This window comes from Tubulanus polymorphus, chromosome 6 (assembly GCF_964204645.1).
Source record: "Tubulanus polymorphus chromosome 6, tnTubPoly1.2, whole genome shotgun sequence".
NCBI lineage: Eukaryota > Metazoa > Nemertea > Palaeonemertea > Tubulaniformes > Tubulanidae > Tubulanus > Tubulanus polymorphus.
The window spans coordinates 17,735,805-17,759,276 of record NC_134030.1 but is presented as its reverse complement, the minus strand read 5'-3'; the positions used below and the strand labels follow the sequence as shown (position 1 = coordinate 17,759,276).

The following is a 23,472-nucleotide window of genomic DNA, read 5'->3' as shown; positions in this document are numbered from 1 at the left end:
TGAACAAATTTAAACACAGTCTGATCTTTATAACCATGATACAGCTTTTACTATGAACAATTTTTTCATACAGATTTAAAGATTTTTATCATCATTACTTAAGTTGAAATATAAAACCAGTAACTGAATGATTGACATAATCAGAATATGTTTATTTACAGACGGTCTCCCAGTTATAGCTGATGCATCGGGGAATCCTTTAATGAATTATACGGTGAAATTGAATGAAGGAGAATCAAAAACTTACGAGTGTAAACACGATAAAGGGAAAATACAATGGGAAAAGCGATTAGAAAATGATGATGATTGGAAACATTATTCATCCGGGAAACGATTAATAATCCGTGGAAATATGACAATCAACAACTCACAGTTCAGATGTTTCTACAATATCGGAAATTCCGTGAAAACGTTAGCAGTTAATTTTTTGAAAGTAACAGTTATTCCCAAACCTAAAACTACACCGGGTGACCCTACTGGTAAGTGTAAAAGGCGGGATAGCAGTTTATAGATCCCCCTATGAAGGATAAAGCAGCCCGTAATATTGAGTGCCCTTATGCGATTTGGAACACTCTTGATCCACGCCTAAACCTGTCGTGATTTAAACACAGTATATAAGCTATTTGCATATAGCATACCACGTTTTAAATCATTACGGGTTGAATATTGTTGATGATCACTGTAACAAATATGCGATTAAATGGTCGTTCGTGATAGTAATTTAATCATTGTTACATCTTTCAGACGACATCAGACCCCAATCACTGGATTGTTATCGGCCTCATATTCTCATACATCGTCGGTGGAGCGGCTGGGTACTTTTTGATCGTTGCTATCGCTGTTATCACTATTCGCAGGTATGAACTCGACATACCCCCCACCCGGTATGAACTCGACATACCCCGCCCACCCACTCCCTCGGTATGAACTCGACATTACCCCCCCCCCCCGTGTTGATGGGAAAAACCCACAGTTGATATATTTTGACAGTTTCGAAGTTTTGACTAAACTTTAGCTAGATCTAAGTCAATCTCCTTCTATCGCATATCGACATATATTTAAATACAACATTGAATTCGTTGTAAGTTGAAGATGAAAAAATTAAACATGTTATAATACAGAGTGCTAGATCAGTGAGTTTGCTGCCAGTAAGTCTGGATGATGATAAAAATCAAACCGACCGGTGGGTTAATTTAAACAGTTAACGATGTTTACTTTTAAAAATAAATGCCGGGATCGCGAGATCGGGACTCGAACCTACTGTGCACAACCAGTTTTTGCAAAGAGAGTCTAATGTGTCTGTGTCAAGGCTTTTACGAAAATCAGAGCTTAAAGGAAAGCACTCAACCATTTGTCCTTAAAATGTTTGGTTGTACGTTTGGCACCAATTGTGGAATTTTGCAAAATCGGTGCTAGATCTCTGTTATTTTGCAGTTCACAACCTTTTCGAAATACGTTGAAATTACACGGTCGTTACTTCATGCTGCATAAATTACACATTTCAGATGCAGACGATATTCGTCCGGTGAAGGTCATGTGGATACTTCAACACAACCGCAACAGCTTGAAACCGGTGAAGGTCATGTGGATACTTCAACACAACCGCAACAGCTTGAAACCGGTGAAGGTCATGTGGACACTTCACCCCCACAGCAACAGCTTGAAACAACAGATGACGAGTTGAACATCTACGAAGACCCGGACGACAGAAATCCCGAGAATGTTTCAAAAAGAAAACTTTTGAGAAATACTGTAACTGGATTACAACAAAGTCATAAAGCCATGAGGGCCGAGAATGAAAACGATACAACTCCTCACATGGCTATGGAAGCCGGGAGGAGCAAAGATACAACTCCTTATATCGATATGGGACCTGGGATAGAAGAGGACACGTACGTGATGGACGTGACAACTCCTAGCGCCGGTGGAGATACAGACACAGATCAATACATAATTCCTGAAGCTTTGAAGACGACGACGTATCTTCAGTTGGTGGAAGATACCGATGAACCTGTGGAAGATGATGTTGAACTTTTTTCTTGTGCATCTGTTGAATATACAACTCCTTTTATGGATATGGAAGCCGGGAAGGGCAAAGACACAACTCCTTATATGGATATGGCAGCCGCAAAGGGCAAAGATACAACTCCTTACAAGATCCGGATGATTACAGAAATTCCGATAATGTTTCTAACAGAAAACCTGTGAGAAAATCTGAAACTAGATTACAACATAACGTACAAACTCGTAAAGCCATGAGAGCCGAGAAGGGTGAAGACACAACTCCTTATATGGATATGGAGGCCGAAAAGGGCAAAGATACTACTCCTTACATGAATATGGAAGCCGGGAAGGGCAAAGACACAACTCCTTAATAGATATGGAGGAATTGTATTCAAACCGTAAATAGAAAATGTTAATCTGCACAGATTTAACCTTTTAAATTGTTAGATTTAATCGTGCGAAGACAAATAGTAATGTGTGAGTTTTTATTCAAATAGATTTTATTTTTTGTTTTTGTTTTTTGTAAGTATAACGAGCTTTCGGGTGAAATCTCGTAATGATTATTGAGTTAATTAGGAATAGATAAGATAGGATTCTCAACTTTAGGATGGTTTGTAAATAGGTTTAATGGTTAGGATGGTTTGTAAATTGTTAATTATTTTGAATAGATCAGATAGGATTCTTAACTTTATAGGTCTTAAACCTCTAAAATTGTTTTACTTTAATGGGTAAGCGCGAAGACAAATAGTAATATGTAGGTTAATTAGATTTTTTTTGTACAAGCTTAAGTCATTTATAGCAAATAACTAGATTCTTTTTTGTAAGTACTCGTGAGATTTTTAGAGAAAAGGGAGTCAAGAGATAAGGATTGTTTTGAAAAGATCAGATAGGATTCGTAATTTTAGAACAGTTTGTAAATAGATTTGTCATAGCAATATAACCTCTAGTGCGGGAACAACACCGTGAACATCACAATCGACACAACGACGAAGATGAAGCTGTTGAATTATTGAATTATTGATTCTCAACTTGTCGCAAACACGCAACACCTTTTAGAATGTTTGGACTACAATTATATGATGTTCACAGGAGCAGCACAATGACCTTACCGATAGAAATACATTTTAGAAATATATAAATAACCAAGGATTTAGTTAAGGTCCGACGTTTTAAATATAGGCGATATTTGTAAAGAGATCGGTATTTTTACTCCACGCTCCGAGCGAAAGACTAAATAAAAGAATATTCTATAACTATATTCTGCAGCTTTGTATATATATATATATATATATATATATATATATATATATATATATATATATATATATATATATATATATATATATATATATGTATATATATATATATATATATATATGATTCAAAAATGGCTTATTTTTAGCCTACTTGGGACACTAGTCCCAGCGGGCTATTGCGTTCACTTTTCGTCCGTCCGTCCGTCCGTAGACGGAATCCAGTTATTTTGGGAAGTTTTGAAGACGCTTCAAGGTAACGTCTTGATATTTGGGTTACACGTGTATCTACCCTAGACACATCTTCAGCCCAAAAACTGACCCTGTCAGAATCAAGATGGCTGACTGGCAGCCATTGTTGTTCGCCAAAATCAGCACTTTTTACACATTTTTGAACTTTTTGAGGGAAATTTTGAAGACGCTTCGATCAATTACCTTGATCTTTCGGTTATATATGAATCCCCCCAGGGCCCATCAACGAAACAAAAATTGGGTCGGTCGGACTCAAGATGGCCGTCCTATGACCTTTTTAGTGCCCAAAATGTTAATTTTTGCCCGAATTCTGAGTCCTGTAGCTTCCTACTGGTTTACCATTTCTCAATGCAATTTGTGATGGGTATTCTTTGGAAAGGGATGTTTTATACCTGAGACAGGTATTTTTCATCAGCCAATTATAACACAATTGGCGGCCATCTTGGTGTCACCAGTACTCATTCGTAAGTGGGAAAAAGTTTTTCCACATTATATTGATACCTAAGCGTATTTTGCTACCACAATCAATTAGAAAGTTGTAGCTCATAACGTGTTCTATGATTGTGGTGAGTTTCAAGGTAATTGGATTTCGTATATGGCCACCAGGGGGCGTTGAATAATACAATATCTTAGCATTTCTTTATTATATTCGTACCTATGCATATTTTGTAACCACAATCAATTGGAAAGTTGTAGCTCATGACATCATCTATGATTGTTGTGAGTTTTAAGGACATTAGTTTTTCTATATGGTCACCAGGGGGCGTTGAATAGTAGAATAACTTAGTATTTCCTTATTATATTGGTACCAAGGGCGTACTCTTTTATGACCTCCGAAGTCTCCGTCCGAAATCTCCGGTTGGCTCCACACAAAATCCGAATCACACCACCTCGACAGAAAGGAGGTTTCGGAGACTCCAAAAAGTCACTTGACCAATAAAAGAGTACGATTGGAGGCAAACGGATTCTCCGATCTGATAAAAGAGTTCGCTCCTAGGCATATTTTGTTACCATGATCAATTGCAAAGTTGTAGTTCATGACATGTTCTATGATTGTGGTGAGTTTCGAGGTCATTGGGTTTTGAATATGGTCACCAGGGGGCGTTGAATAGTAGAATGACTTAGTATTTCCATATCAAATTGGTAACGAGGCATATTTTGTTATCACAATCAATTACAAAATCGTAGCTGCTGACATGTTCTATGATTTTGGTGAGTTTCAAGGTCGTTGGTTTTTGTAAATGGTCACCAGGGGGCGTTGAATATTGAAATTGTTAGATTGTTGAGCATTTGAAACCATTTCCCAAGTGGGCATGGTGTCCCTGGACCCCTAGTTTCTCATTTCAACATGCGAAAATGAAAACTTTTTGGCAATCTTTCAATACAGCGTAAAATGGATATAAAAACAATGGTTTATTAAAACTGCACAGTTTCACTGGTCGTATTAAAACCAATTAGGCGTATGTGTTCAAAACATTAATGTATAGGCCTATTAATGTATATTATTCATCACATAGGAATCCCCGAATTGAGGGAAAACATGATAGAATGTATTGTTATAACACAGGAAACCCAGAGTTAGATTGGTCTGATGGTAAAATCTATCATATGGATTATTATGTACTATAAGACAAATGACCCAATAGGTCGGTACAATCTATCATGTGGAATGTATTAGTTATTACACAGGAAACCAGCTGTTTCATGGACCCAATAGATAGGTTCAATCTATAAAATGTAATGGGCCCTATATCATTCATAGAAATATATTAATTTAATTGATTTAATGTATTTATATACATGCATCTACCCTAGATACATCTTCTGTCCAAAAACTGAGCTTGGTCAGAATCAACATGGTTGACTGGTGGCCATTTTTGTTCGCTGAAATCAGCATTTTCTTACTCATTTTTGAAGTTTTCAAGGGAATTTTGAAGATTCTGATCAATTACCTTGATCTATCAGATTGTATACCCGAAGGGTGCATCGGCATGAGAGAAATTTTGGGTCAATCGGATGCAAGATGGCCGTCCTGTGACCTTTTATCGTACCCAAAAAATGTCAATTTTGGTCTCAATTTCAACCACTACTCAATTGCTTATGCATGTTCATATTTTTAATTTTTACAGGAAGATGGACCACCGAGTTCGATACAAATTGGTGTGAAAGATGCCAATCAATCTGCAGTTGAATCACATAGAGAGAGTCTTATGACAGATATGAGTCGACTTTCCACAACCGATGGTAAATCAGTTTAGTTATTTCATACCTTTTTAGCCACATGAAATGGACTTAAGCGGGTTATCGCATCCGCTTTGTGTCATTGTCCCGAGCTTGACAGAATCCAGTTATTCTGATACATTTTGAAATCAGCACTTTTAGACATTGTTTGAACCTTTTTAGCCCACTTGGGACTTTAGTCCCAGTGGGCTATTACGTTCACTTTTCGTCCATTGTCCGTCGTAGCGTACGTCCGTCCGTAGACGGAATCCAGTTATTTTGGGAAGTTTTGAAGACGCTTCAATGTAATGTCTTGATATTTGGGTTACACATGTATCTACCCTAGACACATCTTCAGCCCCAAAACTGGCCCTGTCAGAATCAAGATGGCCGACTGGCAGCCATTGATGTTCGCCAAAATCAACACTTTTTACACATTTTTAACTTTTTGAGGGAACTTTTTGATCTTTCGGATGTATGTGCATCCCCCCAGGGCCCATCAGCATAACAAAAATTGGGTCGATCGAACTCAAGATGGCCTTCCTATGACCTTTTTTAATGCCAAAAAATGTCAATTTTGGCCTGAATTCCGAGTCCTGTAGCTTCCTACTTGTTTGCCATTTCTCATTGCAATTTGTGATGGGTATTCTTAAGAAAGGGATGTTTTATACCTGAGACAGGTATTTTTGATCAGCCAATTATGACGCAATTGGCGGCCATCTTGGTGTCACCAGTACTCATTCGTAAGTGGGAAAAAGTTTTTCCACATTATATTGATACCTAAGCGTATTTTGCTACCACAATCAATTAGAAAGTTGTAGCTCATAACGTGTTCTATGATTGTGGTGAGTTTCAAGGTAATTGGATTTCGTATATGGCCACCAGGGGGCGTTGAATAATACAATATCTTAGCATTTCTTTATTATATTCGTACCTATGCATATTTTGTAACCACAATCAATTGGAAAGTTGTAGCTCATGACATCATCTATGATTGTTGTGAGTTTTAAGGACATTAGTTTTTCTATATGGTCACCAGGGGGCGTTGAATAGTAGAATAACTTAGTATTTCCTTATTATATTGGTACCAAGGGCGTACTCTTTTATGACCTCCGAAGTCTCCGTCCGAAATCTCCGGTTGGCTCCACACAAAATCCGAATCACACCACCTCGACAGAAAGGAGGTTTCGGAGACTCCAAAAAGTCACTTGACCAATAAAAGAGTACGATTGGAGGCAAACGGATTCTCCGATCTGATAAAAGAGTTCGCTCCTAGGCATATTTTGTTACCATGATCAATTGCAAAGTTGTAGTTCATGACATGTTCTATGATCGTGGTGAGTTTCGAGGTCATTGGGTTTTGAATATGGTCACCAGGGGGCGTTGAATAGTAGAATGACTTAGTATTTCCATATCAAATTGGTAACGAGGCATATTTTGTTATCACAATCAATTACAAAATCGTAGCTGCTGACATGTTCTATGATTTTGGTGAGTTTCAAGGTCGTTGGTTTTTGTAAATGGTCACCAGGGGGCGTTGAATATTGAAATTGTTAGATTGTTGAGCATTTGAAACCATTTCCCAAGTGGGCATGGTGTCCCTGGACCCCTAGTTTCTCATTTCAACATGCGAAAATGAAAACTTTTTGGCAATCTTTCAATACAGCGTAAAATGGATATAAAAACAATGGTTTATTAAAACTGCACAGTTTCACTGGTCGTATTAAAACCAATTAGGCGTATGTGTTCAAAACATTAATGTATAGGCCTATTAATGTATATTATTCATCACATAGGAATCCCCGAATTGAGGGAAAACATGATAGAATGTATTGTTATAACACAGGAAACCCAGAGTTAGATTGGTCTGATGGTAAAATCTATCATATGGATTATTATGTACTATAAGACAAATGACCCAATAGGTCGGTACAATCTATCATGTGGAATGTATTAGTTATTACACAGGAAACCAGCTGTTTCATGGACCCAAAAGATAGGTTCAATCTATAAAATGTAATGGGCCCTATATCATTCATAGAAATATATTAATTTAATTGATTTAATGTATTTATATACATGCATCTACCCTAGATACATCTTCTGTCCAAAAACTGAGCTTGGTCAGAATCAACATGGTTGACTGGTGGCCATTTTTGTTCGCTGAAATCAGCATTTTCTTACTCATTTTTGAAGTTTTCAAGGGAATTTTGAAGATTCTGATCAATTACCTTGATCTATCAGATTGTATACCCGAAGGGTGCATCGGCATGAGAGAAATTTTGGGTCAATCGGATGCAAGATGGCCGTCCTGTGACCTTTTATCGTACCCAAAAAATGTCAATTTTGGTCTCAATTTCAACCACTACTCAATTGCTTATGCATGTTCATATTTTTAATTTTTACAGGAAGATGGACCACCGAGTTCGATACAAATTGGTGTGAAAGATGCCAATCAATCTGCAGTTGAATCACATAGAGAGAGTCTTATGACAGATATGAGTCGACTTTCCACAACCGATGGTAAATCAGTTTAGTTATTTCATACCTTTTTAGCCACATGAAATGGACTTAAGCGGGTTATCGCATCCGCTTTGTGTCATTGTCCCGAGCTTGACAGAATCCAGTTATTCTGATACATTTTGAAATCAGCACTTTTAGACATTGTTTGAACCTTTTTAGCCCACTTGGGACTTTAGTCCCAGTGGGCTATTACGTTCACTTTTCGTCCATTGTCCGTCGTAGCATACGTCCGTCCGTAGACGGAATCCAGTTATTTTGGGAAGTTTTGAAGACGCTTCAATGTAATGTCTTGATATTTGGGTTACACATGTATCTACCCTAGACACATCTTCAGCCCCAAAACTGGCCCTGTCAGAATCAAGATGGCCGACTGGCAGCCATTGATGTTCGCCAAAATCAACACTTTTTACACATTTTTAACTTTTTGAGGGAACTTTTTGATCTTTCGGATGTATGTGCATCCCCCCAGGGCCCATCAGCATAACAAAAATTGGGTCGATCGAACTCAAGATGGCCTTCCTATGACCTTTTTTAATGCCAAAAAATGTCAATTTTGGCCTGAATTCCGAGTCCTGTAGCTTCCTACTTGTTTGCCATTTCTCATTGCAATTTGTGATGGGTATTCTTAAGAAAGGGATGTTTTATACCTGAGACAGGTATTTTTGATCAGCCAATTATGACGCAATTGGCGGCCATCTTGGTGTCATCAGTACTCATTCCTAGGTGGGAAAAAAATTTTCCACATTATATTGATACCTAGGCGTATTTTGTTACCACAATCAATAAGAAAGTTGTAGCTCATAACATGATCTATGATTGTGGTGAGTTTCAAGGTCATTGGTTTTGTATATGGCCCAGTGTGCATTGAATAATACAGTATCTTTCCATATTATATTCGTATCAATGCATATTTTGTAACCACAATCAATTGCAAAGTTGTAGCTCATGACATCATCTATGATTGTGGCAAGTTTTAAGGACATTAGTTATTCTATATGGTCACCAAGAGGCATTGAATAGTAGAATAACTTAGTATTTCCTTATATTGGTACCTAGGCTTATTTTGTTACCATGATCAATTAGAAAGTTTTAGTTCATGACATGTTCTATGATCTAGTATTTCCATATTAAATTGGTAACAAGGCATATTTTGTCATCACAATCCATGAAATCATACCTCCTGACATGTACCATGATTGTGGTGAGTTTCAAGGCCATTGGTTTTTGTATATGGTCACCAGGGGGCGTTGAATATTGAAATTGTTAGATTGTTGAGCATACGGAAACATTTCTCAAGTGGGCATGGTGTCCCTGGACCCCTAGTTCAAGTTTTCATGGGAAATATTGAAAACGCTTCGATCATTTATCTCAATTTCTCTCGTTCGCAGTAAATAACTTGGCCTCATGACTTGCTCTAACATGAATTGCCCTAAGATTGTGGTGAGTTTCTAGGCATTGTTTATGTTCACCGGTGGCGTAAATTAGCCGAAGAATATGGTACTACAGTATATTAGTACCTAGACATATGACGTTGTTACCACAAACAATTGCATGTTGTGCCAGTGCATGAAATGCCCTATGGTAATGGTGATTCTTGACATTTCCAGATTGTTCAGTATTTCACCAAGTACTAACTAATCACCTTGAAGGACCCATTATGTTTGTTAAAGTCTATCATGCTAAATATAAAATATTTATCACATAGGAATCCCCCAGTTTGAGGGAAATCTATGACAGAATGTACTATTATAACACAGGAAACCCACAGTTAGATTGGTCTGGTAAAATCTATCATATGGATTATTATGTACTATAAGACAAAGGACCCAATAGGTCGGTACAATCTATCATGTGGAATGTATTAGTTATTACACAGGAAACCAGCTGTTTGATGGACCCAATAGGTAGGTACAATCTATAAAATGTAATAGGCCCATTATCATTTATAGAAATATATTAATGTAATTGATTTTATGTATTTATATACATGTATCTACCCTAGATACATCTTGTACCCAAAAACTGAGCTTGGTCAGAATCAACATGGTTGACTGGTGGCCATTTTTGTTCGCTGAAATCAGCCCAGTTTGAGGGAAATCTATGACAGAATGTATTGTTATAACACAGGAAACCCACAGTTAGATTGGTCTGGTAAAATCTGTCATATGGATTATTATGCACTATAAGACAAAGGGCCCAATAGGTCGGTACAATCTATCATGTGGAATGTATTAGTTATTACACAGGAAACCAGCTGTTTGATGGACCCAATAGGTAGGTACAATCTATAAAATGTAATAGGCCCATTATCATTTATAGAAATATATTAATGTAATTGATTAAATGTATTATTATACATGTATCTACCCTAGATACATCTTGTACCCAAAAACTGAGCTTGGTCAGAATCAACATGGTTGACTAGTGGCCATTTTTGTTCGCTGAAATCAGCACTTTCTTACTCATTTTTGAAGTTTTCAAGGGAATTTTGAAGATTCTGATTAATTACCTTGATCTATCAGATTCTATACCCGAAGGGTGCATCGGCATGAGAGAAATTTTGGGTCAATCGGACGCAAGATGGCCGTCCTGTGACCTTTTTTCGTACACAAAAAATGTCAATTTTTTGTCTCAATTTCAACCACTACTCAATTGCTTATGCATGTTCATATTTTTAATTTTCACAGGAAAATGGACCACCAAGTTCGATACAATTGGTGTGAAAGATTCCAATCAATCCGCAGTTGAATCACATAGAGAGAGTCTTATGGTAGATATGAGTCAACTTTCCGCAACCGATGGTAAATCAGTTTAGTTATTTCATACCTTTTTAGCCCACTAGGGAACGAAAGTCAATTTTTTTGGGATATTTCTCTAAAACTTTTGAACACATACCTGAATTTGATCTTCATACTACCAGTGAAACTGTTATATTGGGGGTTGACCGTAAATCAATTTTAACAATATGTTTCCGCGCCTACCATTTGAAATTATAATCAAATCATCAAAAATCAATGGTTCGTAGGTATGGAAACTCAGGACGCATATTGTTAGAATTTCAAAAATGGCTTATTTTTTCTCATTTCAACATGCGAAAATGAAAACTTTTTGGCAATCCTTCAATACAGTGTAAAGTGGATATAAAAACGATGGTTTATTAAAACTGCGCAGTTTGACTGGTCGTATTAAGGGTGCTCCTATCCCTTAATTATCAAAATTTTCCATTTTCGACATTATACTGATACCTAAACATATTGTATTACCACAATCTATTGAAAGTTGTAGCTCATAAGGTGTTCTATGATTTTGGTTAGCTTCAAGGTCATCGGTTTTTGTATATGGTCACCAGGGGGCGTTAAATAATACAATAACTTAGTATTTCTATATTATGTCTGTACCTATGCATATTTTGTTACCACAATTAATTGCAAAGTTATAGCTCATGACATCGTCTATGTAATATGTGGTGAGTTTTAAGGACATGAGTTATTATATATGGTCACCAGGGGCGTTGAATAGTAGAATTACTTAGTATTTCCTTATAGATTGGTATCTAGGCATATTTTGTTACCATGATCAATTGCAAAGTTGTAGTTCATGACATGTTCTTTGATTGTGGTGAGTTTCGAGGTCATTGGGTTTTGCATATGGTCACCAGGGGGCATTGAATAGTAGAATAACTTAGTATTTCCATATTAAATCGGTAACGAGGCATATTTTGTTATCACAATCAATTACAAAATCGTAGCTGTTGACTTATTCTAATTGATTGTGGTGAGTTTCAGGGTCATTGGTTTTTGTATCTGGTTACCAGGGGCGCTGAATATTGAAATTGTTAGATTGTTGAGCATTTGAAACTACCTGGCATGGTGTCACTGGACTGCTAGTTTACTTATTTTTGAAGTTTTCATGGGAAATTTTGAGGACACTCTACTTGATCTATCAGATTGTATTCCTGAAGGGTGCGTCAGCATGAGAGAGATTTTGGGAAAATCGGATACAAGATGGCCGTCCTGTGACCTTTTTGTACCAAAAAATGTGACGTTATTACCACAAGAAATTGCAAGTTGTGCCAGTGCATGAAATGCTCTATCGTAATGGTAATTCTTGACATTTGCAGATTGTCAGGTATTTCACCAAGTACTTACTAATCACCTTGAGGGACCCAATATGTTTGTTAAAGTCTATATTCATACTGAATATATATTATTTTTCACATGCCCCGTTTGAGGGAAATCTATGATAGAATGTATTTATAACACAGTAAACCCAAAGTTAGAGTGGTCTGGTCAAATCTATCATATGGATTATTTTGTATTATTAGGGCCCAACAGGTCGGTACAAACTATCATGTGGAATGTATTAGTTATTACAGAGGAAACCAACTGTTTGATTGACCCAATAGATAGGTACAATCTATAATCTATAATCTATAAAATGTAATAGGCCCTATATCATTTATAAAAATATATTAATGCAATTGATATAATTTATTTATATACATGTATCTACCCTAGATACACTTTTTTACAAAATACTAGCTTAGTCAGAATCAACATGGTTGACTGGCGGCCATTTTTTGTTTGCTGAAATCAGCATTTTTTACTTATTTTTGAAGTTTTCAAGGGAAATATTGAGGACACTCTGCTTGATCTATCAGATTGCATTCCTGAAGGTTGCGTCAGCATGAGAGAGATTTTGGGTCAATCGGATGCAACATGGCCGTCCTGAGTTTCAAGGTCACATGAGCAATTGTAATTTAAAACATAACCAATACATATTCTTCAGATTATTTTCGGGTCGAAATTCAATATTATGATGTAGTGCAAAGTTGCAGATTATGTCCCTATGAACATGTACATCAAGTTTTACAGGGATGCATTATTCATCATGGCCACCAAGCAGTGCTAAATATCAATGGTTGAAATTAACCGTAATAACATTTGAAAGCAGTTTAGTTTTACTAGTATATCATAAAGAATATATAAAGTTTAAAGGTCATACCTTTTTCGATATGCTGCCAGGCTGAGGCGATGTTTAATATACATACAATATAATAGTGCACTTCCCGAGTTTCAATGTCACAATTTTGATATCCCTACCCAGGTAGCTTACTTTCAAAAAGGTTAATTTAAATAGCTCAAGTACCTGAACAAGTAGTGCCTCCCACTTTGACTGTGCACGTATGTTTTATATAATTTGACGGGTCATGTATTCAAATTGGTCAATTAAGGGAAAAAAATGATACCTTGTTTCTCCGCTCTACCTAGCTTAAAGTTAATTTACCCTGCAGCCTATCTACCCAGTACATTATTTTTCTAATCACTATCAGGCATACAATTATAGACCCTGCAGCTATAGAAATGAACTGATTACAAATTTTATAGGAATTTACACTATTTCCCGGCAGCTGCAGAGAAACAAAGTATCATTTTTTACCTAAACCAAATATAGAAATAAATGAATTTTCTTTCTTTTAATAGGCAGAATGAAAACACGAAGGCGCTGGTCATCGGATGAAGATAAAATATTTCATACGATCTTGCATTCGTTCCAACAGAATGCCTAATCGTGAAGCCACTAAAATGCTGACAAAGAAAATTATAAAAAAGAGAAAGATTCCAAATAAACTTATAATGATGTATAATCCAAGTGTTTGTGTTAAATTACCCAAATATCGATTTGATTTTTCTAGGAACCGTATACACATTAGACTGCGCTAAACTTGGATAATTCCTAATTATTGATGTATAGACAAACATGAGATCAAAATTGAACTGATCCCGATTAGCCAATGATAACAATTGAAACCTATTCAATTCTCAACCCCTTCTGACAAAGTTTGATTTAAACTTTGTCAGATGGGGTTGATATAGGTTTCGATAATACAAGACATAGTGGAATTAGGATTAAGGCCTACGTGTATGCGCAAGCACTCTTCGATTTTGAAGGATAAACTACATGTATATTGATGACTATGCTGAGTTGATTTAGTAATTTGGTGAATTCAAAGGAAGGAACAGTGCAGGAACTTCCTCACATTGCCAAACGTTTCCATGTGGATATGCAGCGGCACTTGAATATGCCATATTACATGAATCCATACATCCCTTCCATTCTCTTGGATTATGCCAATGCAGTACCGTGAAAACAGAAAATAAAACAATTATTTCACAGGAAACCACTTAAAATGGTCTATTAAAGTCTTCCATATGGGTATCGGAATGTATAAGTTTGATATAAGACCATATTTGACCCAAAAGATCGGTACAATCATGTATCATGTGATATATATTAGTTACTACAGAAAACCAACTGTTTGATGGACCCAACAGATAGGTACAAATATCAAAAGAAATATATTAGTTATTACTGAGGGCCCCAATATGTCTGTTTAATATTATCTCATAAACTCAACAGTTTGAAACGGGGGAAATCTTATGATATGAAATGAGAGACTACGTAGAAAAAACCAGTGCCTGTGGCTACTAGTCGACAATTTCTAAATTAATTTTCCTGTGCGATTTTGTTTCGTACAATTGAGAGACTACTTTTTTCAGTAGGGCATTTTTTGGATCACATCACTGGAAATTGGCTTGTGCTTTTGGGCCCCTTCGTTGGTTATCTACAAATGTTTCATATAAGCTATCGACCACAATGCTGACACCGTGATGGTCAGAAACTGACCAATTGAGATATGATCCCCGAGTCTGAACGATTCAGACTTCGAATACCGGAAATTTCTCAAGCCATGTTTGTTTACAAACTACCAAGTATTCATCATTGCAAATTCATAAGCTGACCAACACTGACCACTACTGACGAATTACAATTTCACGAACATGAGAACGATATACCGCGTTTGGTGTGAAACTAGAAAAGATTCGCCATTGAAGATTCATAAATTGACCATTGACCACCAATGACCAATTCAAAAAGAATAAGATCACAATACAATGATTTACCCCAACTTTCATCCAATCAGCACGATACCATTTAATTGAATCATTAAACGCATTGGGCTTCTGATATTTGAAATCATTTGTTACAATGAAGTTGATCCTAAGACTTGATCACCTGCGCTACAGAAAACGTACAAGACGAAATTTTAAGATTGTCAAATCCGATTAGGTGATCGTCATTATGACGACAGCTCCATCACTGTAATTCTTAAGAGATTAGAACCACTTCTGGGTCGTCACAACAATTAAACTTTGACTCGAAATAATGTTTAATTTACTAATTTGAATAAGCAGTTCAAACTTGGGACTCATAAGGTGATGACCCAATAGACCTGTACATAATGTTTCCGCAGTTTGAGGCACCCAATAAGTCTGTTAAATCTATGGAATATATAAGTTTTAGTATGAAACCATATAGGTCCCAATAGGTAAGTAAAGTCTACCATATGAATATATATAAAATTATGTAAATATCAGGATACACAGCCGACATCGGGGATTCGTGATTAAATATTCACATCTTAGATGAATTCTAGAGGCCATAAGAGCTAATTTTGACCACTTTGACCAATTTTCTAGATGCCATAAGAGCTAATTTTTTTAAAAATACATTTTCTTTTCTTCCAAATAATCTAGATCCGCCTGGTAATGAAAATGTCATCTTAGGTACCGGGTATACGATTGATACTATTGAGTCAAAACTTCATCAAAATCGAAAACAAATGGTTCAATTGGATCGAAGATTTAGATTTGTTTAAATCCGTTTACTGGGCAACTTTCATGAAAAAAAACCTGCCTGGTTCAGTGCGGCCGCCTACCGTAAACACTTGTTTTTCTGGTCATTCCACCTGATGATGGCTGTGGTTTCATAGTAATAAATTTGATCGTATAATTTTAAATTTGAAGTGTAGGATTTCTTCATTTATCTACAGTATACACGGATTATAGTGTTTATTCGACATCTATTAAGCAATCCTTTAGCTAAGACTATCTCAGTGGTTATTATTGTGGCATTTCACTGTCAAAGGGCTATGCTTACAACAACTTAAATTGGACAGCTCATATATGACCAAACTCAAACTTGTTCTTGTTGCATGTGGCCCGTACACAGAAAATCCCAACTGCTTTAAATATCACCGTATTTGTGCCTCAGAACAAAATGCTGCTGTTTGCAATTCGGACTAATTTGATACTCCCCCCCCTTAAATGCAGAATAACATTTATTATGGCGTCTTGGGTTATTCAATTATTGGTGCGGCATGTCGCTTTACGGTCGCAGGTGGCACGTCCCTGATCGAGTAGCTAGGCGTTCGCGTTCGGTATTTTTGAAAAGCGTCGGCTGTTTGCGAGGCCGGTGGTGTATCGGAGGGTGCGAGGCTGGTTGTGTATCGGGGGTGTATGGAGATGACTATTACAAAGGAAACACACCGTTCTGTTGGTCTCGAAATCATATACCGGGTACCCGATATACCGGTATGCTATTTAAGTTTTATACAAGACCCAATAAGGACTGTCGTGCCACGAATTCTCTGCTGGTGCTTGAGTCCAGGTCTCAAATGGTCGTTCTATTTATCATGTGGAATGGCATGCAATGGGCTATAACACATTGAAAACCCAATATTCGAGGGACTGTGTGTGTATGTGTGTGTGTGTAATGGTCCTATGGATCAGTTTCGTATAAAAACATGACCCACTAATACTGTATCAGATTAGTGTGGAGTATATATTTGTTACGAAAGCGTCGACTTATTTCGCAATATCCGAGTCTAAATTCATTTATTTGTCTATCCATTAATAAATCAGCCATACCTTTTCCATCAAAATGAACAATACATGAAACAGCATATTTGTATAACAAAATCGTCAACCGGTCGCATAACGAATCCCTTATGAAAATGGTACACGTGTATTTAGCTAAATACACGTGTAATATGAAATTACACGTGTACTTTTGACGTGTATTTTGAAATACACGTGTAACTTAGGACGTGTATTTTAAAAACACGTGTAAATTCATATGTGGCTTCTGAAATACACGTGCAATCTGGATGCATGTACTAGGCTAAAAAATTATACATGTACCTTGTTTCTCATAATTGGTCACTTTTGTAAACTGCAATAAAATTTGTAATTACATCATTTAGCTTCACATGATTTTATTAAAAGTAAGATTGTGCATGTAATGTTCGAGGAATTGAAGGAATCTCCTGTCTTTTTAATTGTTTGATCCTCATTTAGTAGTTTTTTCCAGGATGCCGTGTCAAAAAAGTCATGTTGTTTGTCCTGTATTGACTAGATTGGATCCTGTATGAATGAAGCACATGTCTTTGTTGCCCCTTGAATAAATCCAAAAACTGTTTCACAAAAATCATGATCTGAACAAAAAATTTTGGATATTTTTCATTTATTATCAAGATAACTAGAGGCTTAGGGGACTGCCCAAGCCCCGAATTACAATGTTATTTATGAAAAATGTTGAATATATTGCTGTCACCAGCTCGAAGTGTTCTGCTTTCCTTGTAGGCCCATTCATTAATTTTGCTAGCTAGCTCTTCTTAGCCGAGGAGTCTTTTCAGTTGTTCATTAACGGGCATGTACACAAAAAAATGTCCTTTTTCCTCTAATGTTGCCTTATCATACTGTATAACACATAATGAACATTTGTATCATACCTGCAGTTTTTTGAATAATGTCTTATATACAGGGCAGTAATATTTGTTCACCTCCGGACATAGAGAAAATCTTTTGAAAATAGGCTAATTAGAACTGCGTAGAACCGCTTCTCAGTAACAGTAAATTCAACTGATCCAACAATCCAGTCAAAACAGTTGATGTGGATCCAGCTTTGAGGGAGAACGCCATAATAGTAGTAACAGCCCCACGATGGTTCACCTCAGCATTTGTGTGGAGAGGATCATCTATTTCCATCAATGAGCTGTGGCTGCAAAACAGATTAAACATTTTTGTGATTGGTCAAGTTCATATCGGATGAGTAGATTGGCAATTAAGATTGCATTTTTAGTCATAAGGCACTGTATTACTAACTTACGTTGTCATAACCATTGTCTGCATTATTGGTGGATTGTGGCCATTTTCAATTCTTAAATCTTCCAGTTTCTCAAAATCCACTTCTTGAAAAATCGAAATGTCCATCATTTAGCAACATATTACCATCTACAAAACAAAAAGTAATTTGAGATTAAATTATTCCCAAATAGAACCCATATAGAACTTAAGGCTACAGTAGGCCTATACGACGTAGGTTGATTTCCAGCTAGCGATTTTGTAGCCTATTGTTGCGATGAACAGTAAACCTCATGCATAACAATAACATACCAGATCGGACCTGGATTAAAAGATCAACTAACAACATTAACATTAACCTAACAATTGACCTATGCAATTGCATAATTCTCCATGTCTCTTGTTTGTCCTGTCAACTTTATTGAACTGTCAAACCAATAATATACATGTTTATTGATATTGATACAGATAAGGACCAATAAAGTCAATTTGATTTGCTTACATTTAAAATGATCTTACCTTCAAATGTTTAACATGTAGGCCTACTCGCGTATTTTAACTGGCCTTTTTACTTGCAATTTCTTTTTCAAACTCCATGCTTGCAAAAGACGAATTCGGTTGGTGTATATCGATATTTACGGGTAATTTTCCACTAAAAAGCGCATCTTTGTGTTATTTGTCTTCCATTTTGGAACACTACCAAAATGAAAACCTCACTGACGAACTGACGAGCTCTAGATAAATGGTTTTCATGAACAGAAAAACCACCTAGACAAAATAATCTCATCTAAATGTTGAATTAAATAGTTAGAGGCCTTATTCATGCACCTTTTTGTCTATTTTTATAATACAGCGTATATTAAAATGAGCGTCATTTCTTCACTGAATCGTTATTTTCAATTTACTTAATTGATTTAGCCTTAGCTTCATAATAACCCTTAGTATAAGTAATTTTTGCTAATTAAATATCACTTAACACGATTATTTTTTAATTCTAATAGAATTAAAATGCAGACATAAAACTTATTAATAATTAAATAATTTATTTCAATCAAACTCCCAAGCACCCCTGCGCGGTGGCAACCATATTGACACGTTTTCACAGGTTTTCACGATCTATTCTATTCTCATAATGATTGCGAAACGCAATAATGGATGACAATCAGTCCATAAAAGGGGATCATTGACAACTGGGCCGAAAGTGACACTGCTTCTTTGTTTGAGGTCAAACACATAGTGGATCATTGAATGGATCATTGAATTAGATTCATTAGAATGGATTGGAATGGAAGTGGAAGAACAAAAAAGTCGAAGGCCTTTTATTATTATCCCGCGTATAAAGGACGCGTTGTGGATTGTTCAGGTATGATTATTGTTATGTAGTAAAGTAAAGGTTTATAGGTCACTAAAAGGATATGTTTATTGGAATGAAAAGCAACATGACCTAGTATTGAATTGAATTTGAATTAGTTAGCATAGTATTAGTAGGCCTTAAATGATTGAATGTCCGGTGAAAAAATTGTAAATGATCATTCCAATTGTGAGGGATAAAAACGGAGTGTCTTTGGTGTTTATGCATCCAATCTAAAAACCGCAGGGTCATTTAGATTTTGTTGTGCGCCCATCATCGCCATTAAACTTGTATGCTGGACATGAAATTAGGTCGCTGTCGGAGTTTCGACTGGGGGCAAAAACGACATTAGTGCAATCAATTCTTGACCATTTTTTTCAAACTTTATAGGTTCTACACCAATAAGAATTGATCCAAGGACAGACACTATAAAATTGGAATTCCCGTTTTTTTGGCTTAAAAATGTGTCCCGTTTTTTTTGGCTTAAAAATGTGTCCACTGGGGGATTGTTGGAAAACGATGTTAGCGCGAGAGAGCCTTCAATTCTCCACTGATTTCTCAACAACGACAGCGTGATGAAAATCAGGTATTTACATTATATATTATATGAGCGTCGGAATGGTTTTAGTAAAGATTATAGCGTAAGCATTGTAAATTCTTCTCATTTTAGGATGCCTACTCACTATTGGATGATACAACAGCTGCTGCCATACGCTGATTAGTCGGAAAACCTAATACTGTTGGGTGCATGCATGCTGTTGTCCACTCATTTAAAAGAAGAACTAATTGTCAAGGCATTGGACTGGATGTGACGCAATGAAAGTCTTCCATGAGGAAAAAAGTTGGACCCAAACCGGGTCAGCTAAATAATACGTAAGTACATGAATTCAATATATAATGGCTAGCATTCATTTGTTGTTGTTTTACAGGGGCGGATCCAAGCTGGAAGAACGCGGGTTCAGCTCTTATGAAAAGGGCACTAGTCAATACAGGTCTCCCTGTGTGAAACGGTTGTATGGGGTTTGTGCACTTTGATCATAGGGTGGAATTTTTCACCTGTGATTCAAAAGGGCACTTGGTCAGAAAAGGGGAGGGTTTAACGTTTAATATGGCGCTCAAGGCGAACAATCACAGTGGCCTGATGCGTTGGGTGATTCAGTCGCAGGACGTGTTGGATTCGGGCGATTCAGTCGGCGCAGACCCTGACAAACTAGGTGATTTTACCGACGATTTCGTTGCACAACTTAAGTGCTCGACGAAATTGCCTAATGTGTCCCCAGCTTTAGCCCATTTGAGACGTAAGTCCAAGCAAGCGGGCTATTGCATTCACCCTTTGTTCGTCTGTAGATGGAATCCAGTATTTTGGAAAGTTTTAATACTCTTGATATTTAAGTTACACACATATCTATCCTAGACATGTCTTCAGCCCAAAACTGGTCCGAATCAAGATGGCCAACTGCATTGGCCATTTTCGTTCCCCAAAATCATCACTTATGCAATTTTTTGAAGTTTTCAAAGGAGATTTTGAAGATGAAGATGGCCATCTTGACACAAGATGGCCATCATGTGACCTTTTTTGTACCCAAAAAGGTCATTTTTGCCTTTGAAATTTGTGATGGGTATACATTTCTTAACAATCTAAAACATACGAGACAGATTTTTCGATCAGTCAAGCATGACACATTTGGCAGCCATCTTGGTGTCATCAGTTCTCATTCGTAGATAGAAGAAGGTTTTTGAAGGAAAATATCGACAGGTTTTGACTTACAGTCTTGATATTTGATAATTGTTACCACTGTTGTAGTATTCACCTCATGTGGAATTGGGGTTACCCAGGTTTTTGTTCTCACCACCAGGGGGAGTTGAGTATTGAATTATATACAATTTGTCTAATTTATTTTGGTACCTATGAATACATTATAACATCGATCAATTGTAAAATTGTAGCTTGTGACATGTTCTATGATTGTGATGAGTTTCAATGTCCTGTTTCTATTTCATTATATTGATTGTTTAGCATTCGTAACCATACGGGCATGGTGTCCCTAGACCCCTTGTTTTTCATCAGGTGGCGTTGAACATTGAAATTTCCAGATTGTCAAGCATTTCACCATATGGCTTAAAATCAAGTCATTAAGAGTGAAAAAACTTAGCTGTTATATGCAGAAGACTGTTAGAAAAAGCTATATAATTTAATCATCATCCCAAGCAGCTGAACTTGATTTATTTATCCTCGTAAAGAAATCATTGTATACTTTTGCTTAATTTTTTTCAAATGGTTATCATTTCAGAACAATGTCGAAAGGAGAAGGGTGCAAAAGAGGCCAACATAAGACATGCAATTACTCAAAAATTTATAAAATTTATGAAGATGAATAAATCAGTTAGTATGGAAAATGTGAATCTCTTGAGTGTTCATTCTAAACAGCACATAGATTAAGGAGATTTCCTCACATGGTGGTTTGATTTGAATTCAACAAAAAATGGCAATCAAAGACACATGTATTTAGCATGAAGTACACGTGTAAGACACGTGTAATATTGGATGAAATACACGTGTAATTAGGATAAAGTACACGTGCAACACTGGATGAAATACACGTGTAATTAGGATGAAGTACACGTGTAATTGGGATAAAGTACATGTGTAATACAGGATGAAATACACGTGTAATAAGGATGAACTACACGTGTAGTTAGGATGAAGTACACGTTTAATTTGGATGAAGTACACGTGTAATACACGTGTAATTAGGATAAAGTACATGTGTAATACAGGATGAAATACACGTGTAATGAGGATAAACTACACGTGTAGTTAGGATGAAGTACACGTGTAATTTGGATGAAGTACACGTGTAATACACGTGTAATTAGGATGAAGTACACGTGTAATTGGGATAAAGTACACGTGTAAAATTGGGCCAATTTTACACGTGTATTTTCATTTACAATTACACGTGTACCATTTTCGTAAGATGAATCTGGCTCGATGATATCGATATTATATTGATATTGATGATATTGCACTTATTTTAAGGGATTTCTGCCACTTTCATCTAATTTAAAGCTATCGCGACTACGGATACATGATCGCGATCAACAAATCATATTATTAGAGAGCATTACTTCAATATTTGCACTTTTTGCACTTATCCAGATGTTAAAATTTAACGAAAAATGAAAGGCAATAATGTACTCACAATAATTGTTGCATTTCTCCATTGCACACAGTAAAATTTTGTAAATTTGTTGGAAAAAATAATGTTTAATCATTATATGTTTATACACTACCCATGGTTACTGGTTTTAAACTGACAAGTCTGTGGTCCCCTTGAATCTATAAAAAGTATCAACTGTGAGCACTGTTAGTACTGTGAGCATTTGGCCTCTAGAATTGTTCCAGACTGTATTACAAAATCAGCGATGAATGAATCAAAACTGCAATGGAATCACGTTGCAGCCAATTCGGTACCGCCACAAAAATAGAGCGGCTACCCAGATTTCCTGGATCCAGATACCTGCACGTTCGATATAGTCAAATTTTCTTAAAATGGGTGAAAAAACAAATTAATCCGACTGAACCAGCATCTATTTTGGCTTCAAGCTGGGATAGACCGATTCGAATTGAGCAAGCTTTGATACGAACGATGACCAATGAAAAACGAAATAGAAGAAAAAGAAAGCATAAAAGTTACGATCTAAATAATTATCACTCCATTTAATTGCTAAATAATTATCACTCCATTTAATTGCAAAATAATATTTCCGTATAAAATATGGCCTCAAACAATGAAACAGCATCAGGACAAAGGGGTAACACTAAAGTATATAGGCTACATATATCTGCATGACACAACTCCAAAATGAGATACAATTGGGA

At 36.4% G+C, this 23,472-nt stretch overlaps 2 long non-coding RNA genes across 2 annotated transcripts; both read left to right on the top strand.

Moving 5' to 3' along the window:
* The first annotated feature begins 366 nt into the window (after nt 1-366).
* On the top strand, nt 367-1,656 carry LOC141906656 (uncharacterized). The gene is made up of 3 exons (XR_012619382.1): nt 367-479; nt 745-857; nt 1,506-1,656. It is a non-coding gene; the product is annotated as an uncharacterized LOC141906656 (long non-coding RNA).
* An 18,409-nt stretch (nt 1,657-20,065) lies between these two features.
* Nucleotides 20,066-21,985, top strand: LOC141907541 (uncharacterized). Its single transcript, XR_012619506.1, has 3 exons — nt 20,066-20,175; nt 20,260-20,462; nt 21,881-21,985. It is a non-coding gene; the product is annotated as an uncharacterized LOC141907541 (long non-coding RNA).
* The last annotated feature ends 1,487 nt before the right edge of the window (nt 21,986-23,472 follow it).